The sequence below is a fragment of the Centrocercus urophasianus genome, unplaced genomic scaffold, assembly GCF_019232065.1.
Source record: "Centrocercus urophasianus isolate 14NV4802_14NV808 unplaced genomic scaffold, USGS_Curo_1.0 seq_11, whole genome shotgun sequence".
In the NCBI taxonomy this organism is placed as follows: domain Eukaryota; kingdom Metazoa; phylum Chordata; class Aves; order Galliformes; family Phasianidae; genus Centrocercus; species Centrocercus urophasianus.
The window spans coordinates 2,057,765-2,080,452 of record NW_024884253.1 but is presented as its reverse complement, the minus strand read 5'-3'; positions in this window follow the sequence as shown (position 1 = coordinate 2,080,452).

Here is a 22,688-nt window from a genome sequence, read left to right as displayed (position 1 = left end):
CCCCCCCCCTACTTCCCCCCCCTCCCCCCAGCTTAGAGGGCAGATCCACAGCACAGCTGAAAAGAGGGCTGTGATTTGCAAAGGGACTGTCCCCAGGCAAGGCTTTGCCTGCACCTCTCCATCCCACCACACACCAATACTACTAACAGACCAGTTCCCATTTTGCAGTGAGTTAGCACTAACTGCCATTTATTTGTGTGAAAGTCTGAGTGGCGACTGTGCTGCTTTTCCACCAATGCCAGCAGAGGTCCCTTGGCATCGCAGCACAGCTGCTGCTGCTGTGCTGTGTGTATCTTGTGCATAAAGAAAGACTTTTCTCTGGGGATGACAGTCTAGTGATCTTTTTAGCTCTAAATCACTTTAAAATAAAAAGGAGTAGAAGAGGAAAGACACTTAGCAAATACCTGGGAGTCTTGCTGCATTTCTGCATTAGATCTGGTATTTGGATGAAGTTTGCTTTAGCAGCCTCCTGTATACATTTGCAGGCAGAAATCAACATTCCACTTATTAGAGATATGATTGCTTCAGAGGCTGCCAGGATTTGTTTCAGTTATTTTGTGTTTAGCAAACAAGATCCAAAGGAATCTCACAGTGTACTGAGTGGAGACTTCTCTGATTTCTGATTCCTTCCTGGCTGAATCAAAGAAAAAAAAAAGGGGATGGAGAGGAGAGGAGAGGAGAGGAGAGGAGAGGAGAGGAGAGGAGAGGAGGAGAGAAGAGGAGAGGTCATGAGAGGAGAGAAGAGGAGAGGTCATTGAGGAGAGGAGAGGAGAGGAGAGGAGAGGAGAGGAGAGGAGAGGAGAGGAGAGGAGAGGAAAAGTGAATTGGGAAATTGAGAAAAAAAAATAGAAAAAAGAAAAGAAGAAAAGGAAGTCTTACTCCAGACAGCAGGTTTCATTGTTAATAATATCCTCCCAGGCTGTGATTGCTATCAAACTTTGGCTATGACTCTTTTTGGATTATTCAGGCCAATTTGTACCGTAATCATGTGCTTGTTAATACGCTGCTTGCGTCTTTCATTCAAAAGAGTTTTACGTCTCTGCCCTGGAGCTTCCATCATCAAGGTTAGAGATAGTCTCCGTGAAACAATATAGTTCCCAGTACTGTGGAGTAAACAGCAAGATGCTCTTTAACTTGCTGCTCAGAAAGAAAAGATCAATAGAGATCATGTAGCAAGAAATGTGCAAATGTCAAAAAGCTTTTCCATTCAGTAAAGTCGGGACATTTGACAAGCTGAATTGTCATGAATTTTCATTTGAATGAGGAAAACCTTGATTTATGCTGGGACAGAGTGGAGTACAGTATAGCTCAGTAGCCTCCACACTGTTAAATGATAATGGCTCTGCTTTTAGCTCCACCATTTATTGGGGATGTAACCCCTTTGCTGCACTCTCCCAAAAATAGTCTACATCTTCCCCCACTGAATAGGAATGCAGAAGTTGTTTCAGTGACTGAAGTCCAAGCCAATTTCAGTCTTTATCCTTATTACAAGACAGGAGCTGAGAAGATATGCTTTAAAACTATGAAAATTTATGGGTCCCATTATTTAGGGCATATTTGCCAGTTAAGTTAAGAAGACCTTACTCTCTGTATCAGTTTCAAAATCCATAGGACTTAAGAAGAAAGCATTAAAAAGTCTTCTAATCCCAGTTAAAATGGATAAAGTTTTCTTATCAGAAAATGTTGTCCACTTGAAGAGTGTTAAAATACAGTGACATACAATAAATGCTCAGCTGTTCATTTCACCCCATGGCTTTTTTTGTTTGTTTGCTTTTTGTTTTTCCTGCAATAGTATCATTTAGAATCATAGAATGGCTTGGGTTGGAAGAGATCTCAAAGAGGAATCATTTCCAACTCCCCTGCCATGGGCTGGGCTGCCACCCACCAGATTAGGCTGCCCAGCTCCCCATCCAAACTGGATTTGAACGCTTCCAGAGACGCAGCATCCACAACGTTAGGAGCAGCTCCTGAAGGGTGGGCCTCATGGTATGAACCTTGGAGCTTGAAAAGCTGCAGCCTGTGGGAAGCCCACGTAGGATCAGTTCAGGAAGAATGGCATCCTGTGGGAGGGACCTCTCACTTGGAGCAGGGGCAGAGAGTGACCATGAAGAGCAGAAGAGATGAAGCATGGTGCACTGGCACACAGCTCCCATTTTCCACTCTTTCGTGATCCTCAGAGGGAAGAAGTAGAAGTGTGCAGCTGGTGGAGAGGGTGACTTTAATTCACTTTCAGTTTCTCAGTGTTCTAGTCTGCTGGTAGTTGGCGATAAAATAGATAAATCTCTCTATCATAGGGTCGTAGAATCATTAAAGTTGGAAAGACCTCTAAGATCATCTAGTTCAACCATCAATCCATCCCCACAGAGACCACTGAACCATGGCCCTCAGTGCCACATTCATTTCTTACACACCTCCAGGGACAACGACTCCACTAGCTCTCTGAGCATCCTGTTCCAATGCCTCACCACCCTATGCTGAATCTGTTTTGCCCATGGTAGTAAATGGTGGGTGATTTCTGTGTCCTTATCTGAACTTATAATTTTTTTTATCATACTTTCTTCTCTGTCCTTCTGAGGAGGGGGAGTGAGAGAGCAGAATGCTGAGCTACCTACAGGTGTTAAACTGCAGATTTATATCTGTAAATCTGAATTATTTAGCTATATATATAGCAAGCTCCCCATTGAAATGTTAGAACATTGAAAATGTAGTTTTGATTGGTACCTTTCCAGCACAGTCTCCATATTTGGATGTATCTCAGCATTGATTAACAAGAAAAAATAAAAATAAAAAAAAGATGAAGGCCAACTGGAATGTGGCACTCAGTGTTGTCTCCTAATCAAGTTTAGTTCCAAGGCACTGTGGTTGTTATTATAACACTTCACATTCACAATTTTTCACACAGAGGTAGTTTTATTGCAGACCAGAGCCACTTCTTTTTCTGGGGATGGTAAAAATTAACAAATAAACCCTGATTTCAAGAGTTTACAATCTAAGGAGATTAGGAAAGAAGCAGAAGACAGAAGGGGAGTTGATATGTCCCCGGTCACTGTGTGACTACAAGATAAGAACTGTGAAGCTAATGAGATTTCCGGTTTGATAGAAAAAAAAAACAGAAAAAAATAGACTTCATACTCCACACTCAACAAAATAAAAACATTTTGGGTCCAATTGCTAATATCCAGTTCACATATTTCATTGTAAAACAAAACAACACAATGAAAAATAACCACACTTATGAAGAAATAAAGCATGCCATTGGTTAGGTCTTATATATTTTTCAAAAGTAATTCTGAGTTCATTCCAAAGCAGAAGCATCCTTTCATGACAAAATATTTTGACTTTTCCGATAAACTCTCTTGATTTATTTTTTCAGGCAAAATATTATCTAATGGGACTCCATAATGAACACCTGCTTCAAACCATGGGTTTGTACTCCTCCAAATATTTTTTCAGCGCTTCATGGCATCTTTGGAACTCTGACAGGCCTTGATGAAAACTGTTAAAGAAAATCTTTTCAATGCACAAGTTATTTATCTCATATCTAAGAAGACCCAAATGAAACCTCTCCAATGTAAAACCTCCAAAGCAAAAACAACAGAAGAAAACTGCCATTGCTTCAGGAGAGCAAAATCAGGCTGCGTGTTTGAGTTGTATAATGATCATAAACACACTGATAGATAGGAGAGGATTCAGCTGGCTCAGACTTGCAGTCTCTAAATGCATTAAAAACACTGTAAAGCACTGTTCTTCACTTGAACACTCTGAGTTATCGAATTAACTGGTTTGTTGTCCCCACATCAACAGATGCTCCTGGATGACATTAAATATTGAATAGTTTCTCGTAGCACAGGCAGAGTATAAAAGCCACCAACAGAGAAAACAGTGGGAGACAGGGAAGGTCTACCAGGGCAGTATTTTTTTTTGTCTTTTGAGAATCTGATGATGTATGCTTATTTTCTTTCTCTATCCTTCTGCTGTAGATTTTGATGACCCTTTTAGCCCAAAGAGTGCAAAAAGCTCTAAACCATGAAGAAATACGTAAACAAACAATCAAACTTTCCATTTTCCTAGTGCATAATTTGTAGGCTTGCCTAAGAGAGGGTCAGAGCCAAAATAAGCATAAGAATAGATAAAGATGTGTTTATTCTCAATGAGAAATTGTAACGCTTCTTGTTTGTTTGTTTGTTTGTTTTTAAAAAGATACTGTTTTCCTTGAAAAGAAACATCCAAACACATATGCAAACACAAAAGCTGAAGAATTCAAGAGAACAAAGGGCAGGAAGGATCAAGAAGCTGCCGCTTTGTAGTTGGCAAGATAGAAGGCAAGAGTAGCTCCTTTCTCTGAGTACAGCAGTCATTTATAACCATGTGAGACAATGAGAGAGATAGCAATCTTCTGTTTAAAATACCTGATATGTAGAAACTCTCCTCACACAGAATCACAGAGTCATAGAATCATTAAGGCTGGAAAAGACTAAGATCACCTAGTCCAACTGTCTACCTACCACCAATATTGCACATTAAACAATGTCCCTAAGTACCACATCTCCATGCTTCTTGAGCACCTCCAGGGATGGTGACACCACCACCTCCACCTTTTGAATTTCCTGGATATATTTCCTGAGAAATGAGTAGTCAAGGCTCAGGCAAGTGAATGGTAAAACCTCATAGGAGGCTGTCATCCAGCACTGATCGCCTGTTGAATTTTTAGGGGGCTTTAGCCTTTCCTTCAGTAACTCATCAAATATATACATGGAATGCCAACTCAGTCTGATGTAGATGAACCAGGTCTTAGGATGCTACAGATTCCTGCAGAGTTGTACTGGGAACCATCTATCACTTTCTGGCCCTTAGAATGAGACAGAAGGAATTCCGGTGCTATTTTACTCCGGATGTTTTGCACCAGTCCCTAAGTAGCTGAGTGCAAACTTGGGAAAGAAGAATTAAATAAATGGCTATGGAAATTTTCATTCTTTCAGTGCATGTTCCCTATCTTCTCTTCTGTTCTAAGAAGATGTTTGAAGAAAGCTCTAAGTGCTTAGAGCATTTCCTGATAAAATCAGTACAGGTGGAAAAAATCTAAAAGCCCTCAAGGAAACAACCCAATTTAAAGATGAGATCTCATTTGCTCTGCTTGTCCTTTTGGTCTTCCAAAGGATGTGGTTATGCTTTGTCTAGGTTTATACACCTGACTGTGCAACGAGGGAGGCATTGCAGTGGAATGTTTGAGCTGAATTTGCCCATGAGTTGTAATCCTTTTTTTTTATCCCTCTGCTTTATTCCGTTATCTGTTATCTGTTTGTGGTAGAGCTGTATCAGTAATCAATACTTCAGCTTACTGATAAAACTTTTCTTTGTATCAAGGCCAACCTGCAACAAATTATTCTCCCCATAACCCTTTTTCCTTCAAAAGAGAGTATTTTCAATCAAATTAAATCTTTCATTTATTTATAAAGGCATTTTTTTCTCTCTTTCTGTTTCTTCTTATTATTACAGTTAGGTGAATTTTGGGAAAAGAAACCCTTGTTCAAGAATGGAAAGTTGAAATTTTTTTGCTCTAACAATAATGAAATATAAGGTTTCAACTTCTTCAAATTTCCAATACTTTTAGCATTCCCCTAAAATGAGGTAATGCCATTCCATAGTGGTATTTTGTAACTGTTATAATTGTTATTAATGTCCATTAATTTTAATGACCTGCATTTTCATATAGGAATTGTCAGCTTAAATGTGTTTGAAAATTTCTGCCTTTGAACTGTGTCCCAGAGGTCAGAAATAGTCCTGTCTCATCTTGAGGAAGGATTGTCTGCTACCACCCCCAGCAGAACAAGGTCATCCAGGTCCTATTTTTTGCTGTCCAAATAGTGATGTGAAACAGGGATCTTTCTCAGAAGGGCAGCTAGGAAAAATGCATGCAGACAGCAAAACATGTTTTATTCATGTTATACTCCAACAGATAAATTCCATTAGCTGATATTTTAGCTGCCTTTCAAGCCATTCCTACAGGCAGTAGAGTGAATTGCATTTATTCCTGCTCACTCCATCAGCTTCCACAAATTTTAAAGGAGCAAGTGAGTACATGGGATTTATTGGCAGGATTTTTTGGCTCAGGTATCTCTCCTGATGGGGCTTGTCTGCATAGAAAGAACATAAAGTGCCATCTGTGATAGGAGAACTTGATGTGACTGCAGTGTCAAATCCCAGTGTCTTTCCTCGTACATTTAAGCAGGTTTAATATCTGTTTTGTAGTTCAAGATGGCTCTTGCTGTTTGATAATTTCTTTTCCCCTTGTTAGCAAATCACAAGTCATCTCATCCTGTGCTTCTACATAATCCTTGTCATTCAGAGCTCTCTGAAGGCCAAAGAGTGCCTCTTGCTAGTTCAAACTGATTGAGTCTGCAATTAGCATGGGAGCTACAGGGTGCTTCATCTTTATGATGCCAGCTCCTTTGTGAACTCAGGAAGCAGGTTGTGCTGTGTACTGCAGGAAATTGTGCTGGAAGGACTGTAAAGCAAGTAGAACTTTCCTTCTCCAGGGCTGTTAGTGGTTGCTTAATTTCCTAGATCTGCTGTAGGGTCTTGCCATCATTATTTGTAATTGAGGCTACATATTTTTTCAAAGCAATCTTCCAAAAGATAATGATTACAGCTAAAAATGCACCTATGGATGAGGGAGATGTTTGGGGTTCCTACGTATAGTGAAGGCTGTGTGAGGTTAGGTCTACAAGTGGTGCTAAGTGGTGCAGTTTGCACAGTAGGAGGATGGGACATCATCCAGAAGGACCTGGACAGGCTCAAAAAGTAGGCGCACAAGAATCTAAAGAGGTTCAACAAGTCCAAGTTGCTCTTGAACTGGGGCAATCCCAGATATGTATACAGACTGGGAAAAAAAGCTCACTGGGAGCAACCTGGCAGAGAAGGACTTGGGGATCCTTATGGATGAAAACCTGGAGATGAGCCAGTAGTGTGCGCTTGTAGCCAAAACGTCCAACTGTACCCTGAGCATCAGAAGGATGGCAGCAGGGAGAGGAAGGCAATTTTCTCCTTCTGCTCTGCCCTTGTGAGGCCCCATGTGGAATACTGCATCCAGGTCTGAAGGCCCCAGTACAGGAAGAATGCAGAGCTGTTGGAGGAGGTCCAGAGGGGTGCCATGAAGATGACCAGAGGGCTGGAGCACCTCCCCTATGAAGACAGGTTGAAAGAGTTGGATTTGCTCAGGCTGGAGAAGGTTCCTATTAGACCTCATTGCAGCCTTCCAAGTTCTTGAAGAGAGCTTAGAAATAGAAAGGGGACTGATTTTTTACATGTTTTAATAGTGATAGGACAAGAGGGAATGGCTTTAGACATAAGCAAAATTTAGATTAGATGTTAGGAAAAATTTTTCACTCAGAGGGTGGTGAGCTGCTGGCACAGGTTGCCCAGAGAGGCTGTGTCTCATCTCAGGAGGCATTCAGGACCAGGTTAGATGAGTTACTGGTCATCAACTCTGCCCAAAGAAGCAGCTTGTAACTTGATCTTTGAGATCGCTTCCAATCTAAGCCATTCTGTGATTCTATGATACTAGAGGATGTCCAAAAACTGAAATTGCTTTCTGTGATTACATGTTTTCCTCTTCAAGAGAAAGAACAGTAACCTGAGCATGTGCTGCAGCAGCCAGGAGGGTATCTTATCTTGCAGAGAGCAGATTAGAGCAGAGGATTTTTCTCTCAGATGCAACTGTGGTTTTGTTTTTCAGTGAAAGAAAACATCAAGAGATTTAGCATCAATAGATGATACAGCAAAGTGAGAGCACTGTCTTCTGACTAGTTCTGTGCCCCCTGTTTGAAGGCAATTCAAATACCACTGTTTGGAGAGGTCACAACAACCTCACATGGTTCTCTGAGTATTTTGCAGCACTCCTACACTGTTCTTTCCATCCTCTTCAATAACTGGATGCAGGCATACATTTTGTACAACAATTTTTCTTAGAAAACCTGATATAAACAATTAAATTAACTAAATATTCGTAGTTGATTCCTCTCTCTCACTCAGCCAAAGAGAGTTGTTAATCCCCAACTGCTATTCAGCTACATCCTCACAATTTTTGTTTTGTTTTGAACACAACAGAATCTCTATATAAATAAATCTTCATGAATCAAATCAAGACTGACCTTTGTGTATCCAAAGAGCTCAACATTTCAGTCAAGTGTAATGATGGATAGTTTTTCTTTCATTGCATGCACATTTTACTTTTATTTATTACTCTGTTAGGTGATCTTTTCTTTCACAAATGAATATACCATACTGCAATCCCATCCACGGTGCTCTGGAGAGAGCAGAATTTTCAAACCAACAATTCTGCAGAATGTTATGTGAAGTTGAGAGGCACTCTCTGAGTCCTTCCATTCAAATCCACTGTATTCTTTCTCTTACTGTGTATTTTCTTCCCCCACTCTTGATTAATTCCCAAATATGTCCAAGAGTTACTTCATAACAAACACTCTAGAGAAAATTATTTGCCCATATAACACACTGATGGCAAAAGCAGATGAATTTCCCAGGATGGTGATTTCCTAGCGAAGCCAGATTGCCTTGTAAGAATTAGCTGGAGTTAAAGTAATTAGACATGAATATGGTACAGCAGAAGTGGTATTGAGGAACTTCACTGACTGGCTGATATGGATTTGAGTACCTTGAGATAGTTTTGTGTGTCAGAAACTTGCTGCACAAGAAAGGTCAAGGGATTGTAGAGACCATGAAGATAAGAATGAAGAATTGACAGTTGCAGTGACAGTAATTAATGAGATTCTCTTCCAATTCATGACACTTGAATTGTGAAGTTTGAACTTTATTCCTATGGAAGCAAGAGACATCAGAAGAAAACACAACCTAAGGGTCAATGTCACTGATGGTAAATTAAAACCAATAGACCTGAGTGCCAGAGTGCAGAGCCAAGAAAATGCCAAGTATAACTTAGATGGATTTGACTGCCCTTCCCAGCACACTTCCTCTTGCTGAAGTTTGCTTCCAGGAGCCTGGCTTCTCTCTCTGCTCTGCTGAGAGCTTTAGGTGTTTCTTTTCAAGCACACCGAAGGAATCGTTTCACTTTTCAGTTCTCTCTACACTCCAGTACATATTTCTTAATAGAGGCACAGTGACAAGCTGCCTTTACTATGCTGAGCAATTATCTGTTCTTGAAGTCAAAGCAGTTTGAGATGATGCTCAGTGGGACAGTCTGGCCCAGGAATTTCTCCTGACTTGGCTCCTTTGTTGATAAGGACGCTGAGTCTCTTTGCCAGGGTTGAGCCTGGTGTGTTGCTTTGTCAGCTCCTTGCAAATTCGTATATATTTAAGCACATTAAACAGCTGCTGGATTAGCTCAGGGAGGACTGTTTTGTTAGGCAAGCCTTCCTGTCCTTGAGAAGCAAATCAGAAGATAGCTCACACTGCGCTCTGACATTGCATGCAACCAGACAACAAACTGGCCTCTTGAGAAAGGGTGGAGAAATCCCTCAGTGATACAAGTTGCTGACATCACCTGTCCTATCAATACCAGCAGGAGCTTGTATACGAAAGGACAGAGGGAACGTGTCAAGCACAGACAATGATCTTCATCTGTATCTTAACACAAGCTTAAGTTGTGCAAGATGTGAAATTACAGTTGTTTGAGACTCCAGTACAAACATAAGGATAGTGGCTTGCCAGCTGTTTTCAACATCTGCGCATTCAATAGCAGGTGGCGATTCAAGCCCTTTTTTTAACTCAGTGTTTCCAAAATTAAGTGGAAAAGCTTATATTCTTTTTTCTGTGTAAGTACTTATTTTCAGCTCCATTCAGAGTGACACATAAGCTCAAATACACATTTAGTCAGTACTTTCAGGTCATAAGACTATAACACCCACTAGGCACCATGGCAGACCAATTGAGCATGGATGACCCTAAAAAACCATGTTGCCCTGCCTGCTCTCCCATAAGAGGAGTCCATCTCTCCATGTACAAGTGAGCCCAGAGGAACAAGCACAGTGGGGAGCCCAAGAGATCCTGCTGGATATAAATCCATGCTTGTGGATCCATAGTTCTCCAGAAAATCCCAGAAGAACCTCAACCTCCATGGACAGGAGTAACACCAATCCAGTGGGTCAATGGAGAGGGTCACCTCACAGGCTGAGGTGCCAAGAGATGGGAACAGCATAATGCTGTTGGTCCTGCCTGTGTTAATGAGAGTCAAGAGCTGCCTTAATGTTAGGATCTGTGTGGCTAGCCATGCATGTATGGATTTATGAATTGCAACTTCTCTGTGCATTGCCTGCTGGGAATACATGCTCAGCTTTGCTACTGGCTGGTCCTGGAGACATCTCTATTGAGCTACAGGATTTGGCAACCCTCACAAGTGACCTTCCAGATTTCTCCGTGTAAAAATTATGTAATCTACACTAGTGACCTGTTTCCCACTATTCAGTGCATTGCTACTTAATCAAACTGTTGATATCTATCGTAGAGGAAAAACTTGCAACTGGAGCCAGTGTTTTAATGATGTTCAACAAAACAGAAAGTCACTTTTTTGCAAGTTTCTTCTCACATATCCTCGTAATTTACTTTCCAATTTTGCCAGAGCATTAAGTTTTCTTTTGCATTTGGCCACGGATCTACCATAATTCCCAGGTCCTTTTCAGCAAGACTGCCACCTTGCCAGGTATCCTCTAGGTTGCATTTTGGTAATTAGTTTTATCAAAATTGAGGATATGTGCTGATCTAGGAAAATATGCAGCCACTCTTTTCACATCATTTTTTTTCACATTTGTCTTGATCATTTTAACTAACCACTCTGTCTTACAACATATTAAGTCCTTCCCACGTCAGTAATTAATAACCCTACACTTGATTTCACTATTGAGTATATTTATGGCAGCACTGAGCTGTATCCAGCACAAACCTCTCAAGAACTCTATCTGATAAAACAATCTATTTCTCAGTGTGACTTTGCCCTGCTCTCTGGACACAGGTTTTAGCCTGGTTTGCCTTCCCTTAGAGTAATTTTGTTTAGGCCATGTTTCTCTAGCTCAATGATGGTAATGTCATGTCATAGTGTTATAAAGCTCCACTGAAGACAAGTACTGGAGGCTTTTCCCCCCTTCACAGTGCTCCACAATGCTCTTATCTTGCCATGCAAGGAAACTACATTTGTTTGTTCTTGACAAGTCCATTTCTTTGTCATCCTGTGGTCTTAGACATTGTCTGTTCAGTTTTACTTTTATTGGAATTTTTATAGAAACTGAAGCTTCATCTCCATGTTTTTTGTTTTGTTTTGTTTTGTTTTAGTTCTTGTCTCTTTTTTTCCTGTTCACCTTACAAAAACATGCTTGGTGATGTTTTCTTTCCATGTTCCTTTTCTTATAGAACATCTTGAAGATTTGAGATGACATCAACAAATTGCTTAAATATGTATGATGAAATTTAACATGCCCAATTGATTTTAATTAAATTATTTGGCTTGTATCCATGGTTCTTTTCCTATCAAAATCTGAGTGTAGAATTTTTCATGTTGGCATTTCTTGGACTAATTACTGCTCAGTTGGCTTTTTTTTGTGAAGACTGGTAACACATAAAAGACAAGACTCTTGCTTTCCTCACGATATCTGCTGACAGTTTCTCCACGCCACAGAGTGATTTTAGCATTCTGAATACTTCTGTTGTGCTTACTTAATGGCACACTCACAGAAGCTTCCTTTTTCCCATGGTGTTTCTTGCTAAATGATCTCATTTTATCTCTAAGTTTTTCACATTTTACTGACTTTATTCTCAGGTTAAATGTAGTTTGATTGTCAGATTGGTCTTGCAGCTTTTTTTTTTTTTTTTTTTTTTTTTTTTTTTTTTTTTATTTTTTTTTCCCTCTCTAGTAGTTGTGTTTCTTGAATCATCTCACAGAAACAGATTCTGGCTTTCCTCTTTCTGCATGTCAATAACAAAGCCATAAACCCTTGGTAGGCCTCCCTTTGTGGCATCATATTACTTATAATTATTAGGTTATTCATACGGGAATGGAACAGAAGAATTTGCTATGGAAATCTTGCTTCACTGACAGTCTCTATTCTTATACACAGGGCAATAAAATATTTTTAGTTGTGATAATTTACCTGAAAAACAATTACAGCTCTTTGGAAAGAACAATACATTTCAAGGCTATTAAATTTACTCAATGATGCTACCATTCTCATGGGCCAGATAAGAGGTATGAACCCATCAACAGGCGGGAGTACACAAGTATTCCTTTAGTCTTACTGTATTTACACTAGAATTAATTGAATTCACTGAATGGCTAGTGGGAAATGGAAGTCTCTGCAGGGCTGAGCAGATAAAATAATGAGATTTGATTTCTCTAATCATTTCCCAGAAGAATGAATTTCTCCAAGCAGTGAATTCATCATCAAGCATCAGCAGAAGAATATCAATAATTTTATTATCTGAGAGACCTGATGCTCAACACCCCAATCTTGAATCACGATATGACTGTCCAGTTACTTCTTGCTTCTACCTGTGTCTTCAGGTATCCAAAAGGTAAACTTTTACCTGAGAGCTTGTATTTCACAAAGGTCATCCCAGAATAGTACAATACTTTGGACACAGTACTTTATAGCATTCATAACTTGTGCAATATAAAATTCTAGGCCATGTCCAAATATCTGAGGTGTCATAAAAATACGTAAAATAAAAACAGCAAAGCCAGATCTGTCAGGCAACATGTAAGCTAGGATTGATAAGATAAAGCTAGTGTTGAGATTTAAACATGTACATAAAACATAGCATAATCAGATCAACCCAAATGTTCATCTAACATAGATGCCCAGTGGATGGCAAGTATGCAGCAGTATTTCTTCATAAAACTCTCTCAAACTCCAGTGATTTGCAGCTCATGGACTCCCTGAGCCATGGGTCACATCTCAGTGTTTATTACCGCTTGCTGAATTATTATTATTACAATAATTGGAGATATTATTATTGTTCTGCTTTACTGTTCTGTTATTAATAATAAACATTCATTCATCCTGACCTAGTAGAAAAGGTTCTGTTAAACTACAAATAACTATGTATTATGAAAAATAATATCCATATAATCATTTCCATTTTCTTTACTTTCTTAGCAAGACTGGGATTAAGTCTATCCCACTATAGAGAACAGCATTCAGAAAGAGAAAATGTAGATACCCAACTGATCCTTTAGCGTTTTTCTACGTCACTCAGCACAAAAACACCCAATTCAGATTTTGTGATGCTATTGTGCTAACAAATCGTGACCCACATCCCTTTCACATCATCAGAGACTCTTGCAAAAAACAATCCCAAGAATAGATCAGAAAGCCATCATTTTTTTTCCTGCCTGTAATCACTTGACAAAAGAGAACATTTCAGATTGATTCAAAATTGTTCTCAGAGGCTGTATTTTGTCTGAGGAAAAATCTGATGCATTTTCACATAAAATTGATTCTCTTCCTTAGAAAAATGAAAAGTCAATTGTTGTTCATGCAAAAAAATGTTGACTATTTTCAGCTCTGTCACAAATGCCATGGCTTACCTGGAAAGGGAAAAGATTTTCACTTTTTCTGCTGTTGCTACATAGGGCTTGGAGAACTCAGACCTTCATGTACATTCCGCAGAACACAGTGGAAGATTAGAAGGAATGAAATATCCCCAAATACAATATATAAGTACAGGTACAGTGTAAACATTATGTACAATGAGCACAGCAAAAGAATTCCTTTGATTTTAATACAGTATTCTACGCATTCTCAGATTTAAGAACCCAAGTAAAGCTTTCTTGGAACCCACTAGCAATTGTGAACGTAGAAAATCTCATCACTGAGTTATCTCTAACTCACACTATTCCAGCTCATTCTATCATGTTGGCCTTTCTGGCTTAGGCCCTTTTCATTTCATATTCACATGTTTATTGAAAAGAAGGACTATTTTTTTCTCTGAAGTTTTCCTCCATTTCTGATCTGTGGACATTTTCTGTTTTTAAAATGTTTTGAAGACACTCTGCTCCACCAGCTGATCTTAAAGAACTATATTCCTGATGCAGTTTGAAATGATATAACACCTTACAGTAAGTCAGCCTGAGAGCATGGCACTCCTATCAACTTTAGTCTCACACACTCTTGTTTCTCCTGTTTAATTTTTTGCTTTCTCCTTGGCTTGAGGCAAAAATGGTTTACTGTCATTTTCAGCAATGAGTAGACAAGTGAGAGCAGAAGACTGGATTAAAATATAATATATATATTTTTAAATCTATATGTAAGCCTTGTTCAGGCTCAGTGCTCAGAGATGATGTGGAGTCTCCTCCTTGGGAATCTTCACAACCTGCCTGGATGTGATCCTGAGCAGCCCACTGTGAATGTCCTTAGTGAGGAGGAGCTGGACCAGATGGAACAAGAGGTCCATCAGTACAGCCACAGCATTTTTTGGCTGATATTTTTCTAATAGAGCACAGAGTTAGGAAAGGTCACAACTTGAATTTCTCACCCCACGTCTGAATTATTTATAGTATTCATTGGGATGATCAACACTGCCAAGGCAAGCTGAGGTCAAAGGCAGGTTTTTGTTAATGCAATTCATTAACCATTCAGCTGCAGAACTACCTATCCTCAATCTACTGAAAGAAAAACATTTCCTAGTCTGAATACCATAGAATTATAGAATCCTTTGAATTGTAAGGGTCCCTTAAAGGTCATCTAGTCCAACTCCCCTGCAGTAAAGAGGGGTACCAACAGTTAGATCAGATTGCTCAGAACCCCTCCAGCCTGATCTTAAATTTCTGCAGGAATGGGGCATCCACCACCTCTCAGGACAATCTATGCCAGTGCTTCACTACATTTATTGTAAAGGGACTCAAAGAAGGGAGGGAGGGAGGAAAAAGGCTTGATTATGTTGGTGTCAGTGGCATAGAATCATAGAATGGCTTAGGTTGGAAAGGACCTTAAAGAATGTCTAGTTCCAACTCCCATGTGGATCACTGTGCACTTACCAGAACACGGTATATTTAATCCTCTGGTCCAAAGCACAGTTGATTTGCATAGCTGCATCCATTCTCAGAGCTCTTTGGCAGTCTATCATATTAACTCCATGGAATGCTCCCTTGAGTACTGACATTTTCTTAGAAACAGATTTTTGAAGAAGGGAGAATTCACTCTTGGTTAGAACAGCAATTCGTACTGACCTCATCTCTTCCCCCCTCAGGCAATTCATACACTCTCCACTACCTGCACTTCAGAAGAGTGCACAGTTAATTATTCATGAAGATCTGAGGACTTTTAAACTCCATTGATTTCTTGTGTCTGGCTCTTGATTGCATCTGGTAAATTCATTCCTATGTGATAGCATTAAGTATTTTGAATAATTAATATGGTAATTTCTCTTGAGCTGAGGAGTAAATGTTACCTTCTGTTGGGAGAAGTATCGGAAGGGGAATAGTCTTTAGGGCACTTTTCCCACTTTTTTTAATGTCAACATGGTGCTTAATGTAAGTGCCTGTCTGAAAGCTATTGCTTCTACGAGACTCTAGTGCCAGCACAATTGGGAGAATAAGCACGTGCACAGACATTTGTTCCTACAGTGTGCTTTTAATTGCCTGAAAAACAATCAAAACATCTAGCAACACCAAATGTAGAATAGTTGAATCACAAACAAACCTAAAAACATCTATTTGATCAACCACGGTCTTCTCAAATCAAGGAAAACTGAGCCAGTAGGTTTTTCAGGGGTAGGACTGAATCCTAGGACCCAAACTCTGATAAGAGAAGTATTTTACTGTATGCTCTCAGAAATGTAACCTATACTGGGGTTAATAGACTCGATGACTTCTGAACCTTCCTGCCCAGCCCAAGGAAATGTAATCCCTTTCCTAATGGACCTCAGCATTGGAACGTACTTGTCTTTTCTCATTATTTATATTACAACGTATCTAATGCTCAGAAAAAAATGGTTACTTACGATTTTAGTTCCTTTCTATCTCACTGACTTATTTTCTAGATTGTTAGTTATATTCTCGAAGACTCATATCATAATCCTCAGACTCTGAAATCGTTAGTACACCGAACTGTTAGGAAAACAAATCCGACACCTATGATCAGAAGGACTCTTCCTTTGATTTACCTCCCATTTAAAGACTCTTTTCTGCTTTGTGATACTGTGCCAGTAAGCATTCAGACAAGAAAGGAATTTGAAAAGTCACAGATGTATTGCTAAATCACTTTTAATTAGAAAAGACATCTTAGTGAATCAGGATCCTCCTAAATTGTGGACTGAATAAATCAGTGATGGTTCAGTCTGACCAAACTCTTCAAAGTATTTTCTATTCTTCCATATCTTCCCTTCTTGGATTTTCTTCTGCTAGAATTTGTTGTTTTTTGTTTGCAGAATTTGTTTTTTTTGCCTGTGTCGATCTCTTCGTTTCTTTTCCTGACATTTGAATCTATTTCTGATCTGTTTTCTTCAGACTGTGTATTGTTTTATTACTGAGGATAGAAATGTGAATTGAAGAGATTTTTTCTTGCAAAACTATACAAATGAGGAAGTATTACTTTTCAGAAAGGGTGGTCAGGCACTGGAACGGACTGCCCAGGGAGGTGGTGGAGTCACCGACCCTGGGGGTGTTCAAGGAAAGGCTGGATGTTGTGTTGAGGGACATGGTTTAGTAGGAGCTATTGGGAATAGGTGAATGGTTGGACTGGGTGATCTTTTAGGTCTTTTCCAACCTTGGTGATTCTATGATTCTATGATTCTATGAAATGAATGTGGTTAACATCTCTACTTACTGGATCCAAATAGAGTTCCAGCCGTACTATTTCTGAGGTTACACAGCAACATTTCATCACCAACTATAACACCTGCAAATCTGCCAGTGCCTACAGAGCAGTTTCATGCCTATGGCATGGCTTCAGTACAGTCAGATCCAGAATATAAACTTCTGCTGAGTGGTCATCTCTTTGACCTGGAGCTAGTTATTGAGAGCTTCAAAAAGATGCAGTCGTGGATTCCAGCTGACAGCTCTAACATGTGTTTCTTCTGTCCCTGATGGTTTGTTAAGACCTTGTTATCTTCCAGCTCATGCAAACTGCCATTCTGTCACTGCTCTTTTATCGTCTCCAGGAGCAGAGAGGTTAAATCTCTGACAAAAGTACACAGCAGGTTCGGACATATCTGAAAGCATCTGTGTTTCCAGATATCTTATAGCACTGCTTCTTTCTCCAGGATGCCATTTCTTTCCTGGGAAGCCCAATTTTAGCTTCAGAGAGGGATTCTGCTATATAAACAGTTGATCTGTGGGGACACACTCATTTGTTAGCTAAAATGTCCTGGGGCTCCTATTAGAAGATAAAAATTCTTAAATACATTTATTTGGCTGTTTGCCTACAATTCAAAGCATTTAATATCTAGTGCAATCTTAAATAATTCATTAGCACTTGATATGTCTAATACCTCTATTGAGAGTGCCAGTAAATGAGGTTAAATGGGATTCCTGCTGATTTCTTGTACTTACATTGGTTTAAACTCTGATAAATATGTGTTTTACCAGACACGAAAATAGCATTAGGGAACAAATGCCTTTTAGTCAATGAAATGAGTGAGAGGCATTTTTCTCTCTCTGTAACAGCAAAGATAGTTTTTCCTCTTTAACCTTATATGTTTCTTTGAATTACATCTGGTGAATATGGATGAGAAAGTGATCCTCAAGGACCAAGCTGTGAGCATCAACTCAATGGCTTCAAAATACATCTTAAAAGCCAGCTGTCAGGGGTATATGACTGTGCTCTCATGTTTGCTTGTGTGCTGCTTAGCAGAGAAATAAAATAAATGTCTGAAATCATAAAGAAAAACTTAAAATACATACATTTTAAATAAATATAAATGAATACTTGTGTATTTTCAATTCAACAGCATCTGTCCTCCTGGGTACTTAAGATAAATTTAAATGAATATCCAAACATTTACTGTATATCTTGCAAATATTGCAGCCTGAACTCTTTAGCTGCCCAGAAGGAACATAAAACATCTGCAGATGTAGAGTATGTGAAATGTTTCCTATCTCTTAACCTTTGCCACTCCTCAATGTCTTTAGAGATTTCCTAATATGTAAAAAGATCCTCACATAGAAAATCTATTATCCCAGCTTCCTGATTTTCCGCCTGTTACTGCTAATAAAATCTGACTCTATAAAGAAATACAAGACTTATTCTTGGGAGGGTTTGTTAGGAAGACCAAGAAGCACAGTATATGGGATCAGAAAATAATATAGGCAGGAAAAGGCCACAATATCCTTCATTCCAAAGTACAGCCACAATTTTTGTGTTAATTCCTGAAATTCTTAGCTTAGTTGGTCTTGTAATTTGCAAGCTTAACTGCAAAAATCAAAGAACATGCACACTTAATGTGTCCTTATATTAAATATTTTGAGGTCAACATGGTTGCTAACAAATACGCACAAAACCTACAATGCTAGGTTACATTAATCTTGTAACAAAGTGGATTTAATATAATTGCCCACATAAGAGAAACTTATGTTGTCTGAGATGCATTACTGTATCAGAAACTCCTGCACAGGGTCACATCCAATAATACATGACTTAAAATAGACCTGAGCACTAAGCAGGATAGGATTCCTAAAGTAGATGTTTTATTATGGACTGAACACTGCCCACTGAACAATGCTGTAGTATTGTTTATTGCTTTCCTGATTGGCAAGTTTGGTCAAAAGACTCCAAGTTACAGAAACATGTCTGTTAGGAACTTGAAAGCTGTTCTTCTTGGAAATCAAAATTAAGTCAGATCGTGAAATCACTGCTTTTACAGAAAAGATATCATAGTTTTGCTATGTAGTTTTAGCATACTCTCATAACTGAATTACAAACAAGTTGTTACATGCATTGATAGAAAATAACAAATTTGTAATATATGCAAGAAGATTCTTTATCATAGAAATATGATATCTTCATAATACTCTTCTGAATAAAATATATCTAAATGTTTCTGTTTATAACTTTTATTCAGATTTCTTGTCCATTACCTACGAATTACATGGGAGAGTAATTGAATTTTGACAATTTCAAAATCAAGGTTGAATATGCTGTGCTTCTGAAGAATAAGAACTATTAAGTCAAATTTCTTGTTGAGTCATTTGAAGTGAAACAATTCACAGTGTGAAGAACACGTGTCATAAATGTAGAAAAATTCTGTTTTTCTCTGAAGTGAACACAGTCTTAAATAGAAAAATCAAAAAGTGGGATGTGCTGCAACTGCTTAATGCCTCATAGCATTCTTGAAGAAATATCTCAAAGCAGTTTTATAGTAATACAGGGAAAATAATTCCAGTTCTCTGAGTCCCAAATGAAATTTATGGCTAAAAATGAATTAATGGAGAAGACAAGTATTGACTTACAAGTATTTCAAAGCTGAAGAAAGAGAATTTTTTTTTTTTTTTTTTTTTTTTTTTTTTACCTCTATATTTTTGGGAAAAAAAAAAACCCCAAACTTCTTTTGAAAATTAATGCTTTTTCTCAATTTGGTTTCATTCCAGTGTCAATCAGATTATCTGCTGGGCATTTCTCGTGGATTTTGATTTGGTTTTATTGCCTTTTGAAATACATAAGGTGGGTGATGCTAAGAAGTAATTCCAGTTGATCCTGTTATAGACTAGAGGATCACTGAAGGAGTCTTCCAAATGAATTTTCTGTTTTGATTACCAAAATATCTTCTGATGGGAAGTATTACTAGAAGTGAAAACATTTTGCAAAAACTATTTACAACATCCAAATCCAAATAGGCAAGTGATTTATTTATTCTTTCATTCACTGAGTTATTTTTCACAGTCTTTTCCTTCTCTTTACCTGAACGAAAATTCCATTAAATGGAGCCTCTCTGCAATACATCCTGTGTAAGCTGTGGAAAACAAGAGTTGGATAAAATAAATAATACCACTCCCAATCAACTGGTAATAAAGCAGAGTTTAAGAGAGCATGAGTCATGTATATAAAAAGCGTAAGATGAGACTGGATTTAGATTTTTTAAATTTTCATTTACTTCTCCAGTGGTCAAAAGATAAATAAAAATAAATAAAACCTCCTCTTTCGAGAATTCATTTTTTTAAAACTTGTTTAACATAGAGACTAATAAAATTATTTTCAAGTGCTAGTAAGAGTATGATTTAAATCTCAGTAGCATTTTTTTACTGTTTTAAACATCGTTTCATAAGAAGAGTTTTAAAAGATCATTTCTTTGACTAGCATCTAACCATACAGCGTTTTGATGCTTCATAAAAAATGATTTTACTCAAAATCCACGTGCTTGCCAGTAGCATTTAAATTAGGTGTAAACCAGTGTTTATTATTCCTTCCAAATAAAGTGAAATCTTCAGCTCTTCTGTTTCTGTGCTTTTGCTGAAATAGTCAGGCGAACTCCTACCCCTTGAAAAAGCAATTTTTTAGCAAAATGCTGATCCTAGTGCTATATTTGCAGAAGCTCAACTGTTTATCTTCTTCTCCCACAGACACCATACGGGACATATGTAGGACACATTGAGTGGCTAGAATTAGCAGAGCCATTTGTGAACTGCATATAAATGTATCATTTGCACATAATTCTCTGTGATAATAGCCAATTCAGAGAAGGTGATAGCACCATCGCCTTTTTTTCCAAGTTGATGCTTATGGAAATGATTACTTTATCCAGCACTTGTATTTCTCAGAACAGAAACAAAATCAGAAGCAGATCATCTTATGGCATGTCAGAAATAAATCTTCAAAACTCAGTATAGGTAGAAGTTAGTGGAAGTTTTGTTTTAGAGAACAAGAAATATTTAGTTTACGCCGTCTCTAGACTGAAATCATGTCCCAGTGCCTCACCTTCTCCTTTCTGAAAACCTCCAGGAATGGTGATTTCACCACTTCCCACTGAAACAGGATGCCCAGAGAAGTGGTGAGGTCACCATCCCTGGAGTTATCAAGAAGGTGGAAATGATGGGGATGGCTTAGAGGGCATGGTAATGATGAGTTGATGGTTAGACCAGATGATGTAGTGGTCTTTTCCAATCTGTATAATTCTATGAAATTGTGCTTAAGCACTTCTTAAACCCTAGAAATGTCAATGGATCTGTGTGATAGCCAAACTATTATCATATGCACTCTTGCTTAATTTCAAATATAGTGAAGAGGCTTGGTGCTCACTAAAATGTGGTCACATCCTTTTGTGGAGATTGCCCAGAGAGGTGGTAAATATCCCATTCCTGGAGAAATTCACAGTTATGCTGGATGAGGCTCTGAGCAAACTGATCTAGCTGTAGGTCTCCCTGTCCAATGCAGGGGGTTGAACTAGATGACCTTTAAAGGTTCCCTCCAACTCCAATCGTTCTATAACTCTATGATTTTACATGGGATAAGAGGCTGGCCCAAGGAGATCAGATGCATGCAGTGCAAGGAAATGAGTAGGATAAAAACTTGACATGCCAGCTCAAAGAGCATCTTTTACTGAATTTTAGGAAGAATTGAGTAGTCCTACAGACAGTGAAGCATTTTGCATCTTGCTTAGTCCAAAACTGATCTGCAAAGTTATCTTCAAAGAGTCATCGGAGGAAAGAGATAAATGGTTTCAGAATTTTTGATGGTGCTCTGGATCCACTTGTTGAAATTCAACTGGACCCTTTTTTAGAAACAGAAATGACAGTATTCCTGTATTGGCATTTTTCAGGTTGAAATGAAAATATGTCAGCTGTACTGCCTCACTCTCTTCATCCTATCTCTAGTGTTACAGAATATTATTCAAGACAATATATCTCAGACATTGGATCATGACCAAAGGTTTTGAAGGGCATCAGATGTTGTAGTCAACAGCTCCTCAGTTTCTCCAAGGACCAGAAGTTGGAGAGGAACTAAAGTAGGCTGTGACTAATATCTGCAAAATTGTATTCTGCTTTGACTTTCTGGCAGCAGCTCAGTTCCATGTGGGAGTGAATGAGTGTTAATACTTACAGAAAGCAATTACATTTGATTCCTTTCCTGAGTTTTGAATAAACTAAGTTGCTGCTGAGAATAATGCTGCACAGACACAGATGAACCAGAAGAGGTTTGCATTTCCAAAATTGTGATATATATTGGTATAGTGTTAATCACAGTCATTTACTAGCAAGAAACAGTCATGTGAATGCAATCACTCTATGGTTACTAAAGACATTTTCTTTTGCCCAGAATGCTAAGATTTTTTTTTTTTTTTTTTTCCAGCAGAAATATCTGTTGCAGCTGCCATTGAGAATTATAACTGACAGCAGATAAAGATAGATATTTTTAATATTTTGATGCTTCTGTTTATGAATGTAAGCTCAGAATGTTGATATTTCTACACTGCTTGGATGGTTAGCACCTTGAGAAGATGTAGCACTGCTCACAAAAGACCTGTCTTCATCTTAACTGAAGAATGCACCATGATAGACTCTAATTTTCCACCCAAAGCATGGAGTAGAGTTAGGGCTGCAAGATAAGCATTCTTTAAAATAAGACTTCTTCTTTCAGCTCTGTTTCAGCCATCTGTTACTGCTGAAGAAATGCTACTCTGTGGGCAAATAATGTCTTTATGGGATGTTTTATCATGGATCTTCACCAGGCAACTATTAATCTTAAATCATGCTTTTATCAAGTGTTTATTCTTTTATTCCCCTCAGGCTTAGTGAT